Source organism: Perca flavescens, chromosome 7 (assembly GCF_004354835.1).
Source record: "Perca flavescens isolate YP-PL-M2 chromosome 7, PFLA_1.0, whole genome shotgun sequence".
In the NCBI taxonomy this organism is placed as follows: domain Eukaryota; kingdom Metazoa; phylum Chordata; class Actinopteri; order Perciformes; family Percidae; genus Perca; species Perca flavescens.
In genome coordinates this window covers 14,203,312-14,206,924 of record NC_041337.1, presented here as the reverse complement: position 1 = coordinate 14,206,924, position 3,613 = coordinate 14,203,312, and positions in this window count along the sequence as shown.

The following is a 3,613-nucleotide window of genomic DNA, read 5'->3' as shown; positions in this document are numbered from 1 at the left end:
TTCAGTCATGATATGCCCATCGGCAAAGAGGCATGACATGGGTTGTCACGTGAAGTCATGAAAAGGATGAGGCCTATTTCGAGAGATAGCTCTGCTTTGCAAACCCCACAGCTGCCTATTAGTGTGGAAAAAAGAGAGCCTGCAACATGAATACTAGGCCAACTGGCACTGTTTTTCCATGTCACTGCTCAGGCTTTCTCCTGATCTTTTAATTGATTATCTTGAGTTTCCAGCCAGCTGAATGGATGCTGTCAGCTGCCTCTGCGAATCATTGTGCAGAAAAATAAGGAAGGACAAAACAAATCTTGAATTTGCAGATCGTTAAAGTCATAAAATGTTGTTTATGTTGCTCGTGTATTCGCCTGTATAGGCCTATATGCAAAGTTCAAAGTCTGATACTATTAGGTTACATTACTGTTTGAAAGCAGTGTAGTTATTCACATGCTGTAGCCATTAAAAGTCTTTTGAGGGGCATTGCAACTCTCTTGTAGTGCTGGCAGGTAACTGAGTACATTTACTCAAGTAGCCTACTGTACTTAAGTACAGTTGTAAGCACTACTTTTTTGAGTATTTTCCTTTCATGCTATTTTATAGGCTACTTCTACTCTACTACATCTCAGATGGAAATATTGTAACCCCCCCCACACACACACACACACACTACATTTATTAGACAGCTATAGTTACTAGTTACTTTTCAGTTTAACATTTTGCATAAAAAAAAATAATATGATAAGCATTGTTAAAGATTGAACCAGTGGTTCCAAACTGTTTTAGCTTGTGACCTCTCACACAAATGCAGTGCCAAGCATCTCCCCTAGATGTCTTTGAGTTTTTTGCATTTCCACTCTAAATTTCCTAGATGGTTTCATTTAAAAAACAGTTTGAGGCCCAAAGAGATTGTCTAATATTTCATCAAAAACACTGAGATTAGAGAAAAGTTTGTAGAAGCTTTTATTTTTTATTTTTCTCCTTTCCAGCTCTCATTAATCATCTCATCTCATCATCATAAATACTTATGCATTGATGCATCTGTAACAATCTAACAATGTCATATATAATAATATGTCAGTCACAGTGTCCATTTTTCTGCAGCATTAGCACTTTTACCCTTGATTCTTTAAGTACATTTTGCTGATAATACTTCTGTGCTTTTTAAGAAAGGTTTGAATGAACAACTTTTATTTGCAATCAAGGATTTATAGAGTCTTGTGTTGTACAAGGCTGAATACTTCTTCCACCACTGCTTTCTGTATGTCAATGTATTTCCTCAATGATGTGACTATTTTCAACCACTCTTCAAGAGCATGACTTTGTGGCTTCCAACCCTCCTTACCCCTCTCTGTGTTTGTCTATCTGTGCAGCCAACCATCTTTTTCGAAACACGTGTCGACTCAGCTACGCATCATTAACCCCTTTTGTGCCTGGTGATGTTGCTGCACGCTTTTCATCTGCCTCAGAATAACACAGACAACAGCAGGGTCTATAATGATAATGCGTCACTGTCTGGCAGCTTGCCAGGCAATAGGCCACTTCATTGACCTGTACTCCTCTCTATTATGCTGTATCTATATATCACCTCTTCCCTCATTTATCACATAATCAAGTAATTTGCAAAACACGACTTTCACTTTGCAGACACAAGCAAATACAAGCATAGAACAACACACCCCCCCTTTTGCTTTAACCTTCTTCTGTTTTTTCTTATTTTTGCTTTAGTTTTCATGTCATTGCAGAGTCTGAAAGGCCAAGTGTTTTGTGGATGACTGAACTCGTGTTTTATAGACCAGGGGCCTGGTGCCCCTGTTAGTTCCCACTAGTGCAAGGAGCTGCCATCGGGGGCATGCTGGTCCACAGAAAGCAGAACAGCAAACAGCCCCCTGGGATACATCCTCTCCTCCACTTCCCTGGGGCTCCTCCACAAGTGCTGAGTGAAACAACAGCATTCACAGAGATGGAGGAAGGAGGAAGAGAGAGGGGAAGGAAATTAAAGGGAGAGGGGGAAAGGTGAGAGACAGAGTAAGATATATGTAAAAAGGCCTATTAACAGAGAAAGGAGACGTGGCAGATGAGCAAACTGGCAATAGGCCACATTCACTGGATAGGTGTGAAGGTTGACGCAGATGAGTGTGAGATGAGCTACGTTGTGCTTTTACACTTGCCTCATGCTGTAAATGCCACAATCACACAACTAATCACACTCTAACACTCAGCCTTTATTCATTCACTCTTTTGTTCAGGTGCAAATTAAAGCCTCATACTGATTCAATCAACACTTCATCTATTACATGACACAGATGAAACTGCGGCAAACCTGCCATTATGAGACCACACCAAAAGTTTGATGGAGATAATGCATGAGTCACAGTTGGGAGGACACACACACACCCTGTGTCCAGTGTCAGGACTAAGGAATGTTTAATGCATCATGGCTGAGTTCACTCTCCACAGGTCATAAATTTGTTAACAGTGGTATAATTTTTGCTCCAGTACAGCTGCTCAGAAATGTGTGTATCTCTGTGAGTGTGTGTTTGAAGCAAATCCATGTGAGGCATGTGTGGTGTTGTTGATTAGGGCTGCTTCTCCAGATCAGCTGATCACAGCTCTCTGTCCCTTTAGGCTCCACATGGATTCATCACATGACAGAGCTGGCTGATTCACATACACATTCAAATAACAAACACACACTCTGTCTCTGTTTCTTAAGGCCAGACCTTATAGTAACTTTTAAGGATTCAGTCTGCTCATGAAGATGTCAAAAACTGTATTATAGGGACCCCAAGTGGTGAAAGTTAATAGTGCACCAGCTGAGATCCGAAACAGCTGCTCTGCTGTATGAATCCCCCCTTCCGTCCACAGTATAATCACAGCACCTGCATATTAATAGAGCAGGACTAATGCCATGGAATGAATCCCACTGACCCATATTTCCAGTGGAGCCCTGGGCGGGGAGGATATAAGAGGAGACTGGCACCGACAAAGGGTCCACTGTTACTAAACAGTGATGTCATCAGTGACTTGACCTCTTCCCTCTGGCTCTCATTAATACTCTGCCATTCAAAATTCAATTAGCAAGGCATATTGTAAATGGTAGCAACTGGTTTCACTGTACTAAATCACAGCACTGTGTGGGTGTCATGATAGGTAATGTAATTGATTCCAGGTTATTCTAATTCTGAGAGGACTAGGAGCAGACAATATTGTAGCTGTGTTGTATGATACGTGGTAGAACGTTGCAGAGTAGGCCTACAAGTGTCTCATTCCTGTAAGTGAAATGCTATTTTATGTACGTTTGTGAGTCAACCGATGTCTCCTGTGGCTCTGGAGGGAGCTTTCCAAACTTCCAAAACATTACCCTGATGGCCCAACCCTGTTATTTTGCATTATGGGAAGTGTTTTTGAGCTCAGCTAAAAGTTAGGATATCTTTGCCTCTGCTGCCTTAAATTGGACCTTTTTTTATTTTTAATTTGTGTTTCCCACAACTTTATGGGAGTGCATTACTAAATTGCTGGAGTAACCATTAAAAAATATTTTCATTGAACTACATTTGGCAATTTTGCCGTTTAGGCTCAGTCAAGATGATATTCAATTAGTTTGGTTTGAACTTCACTT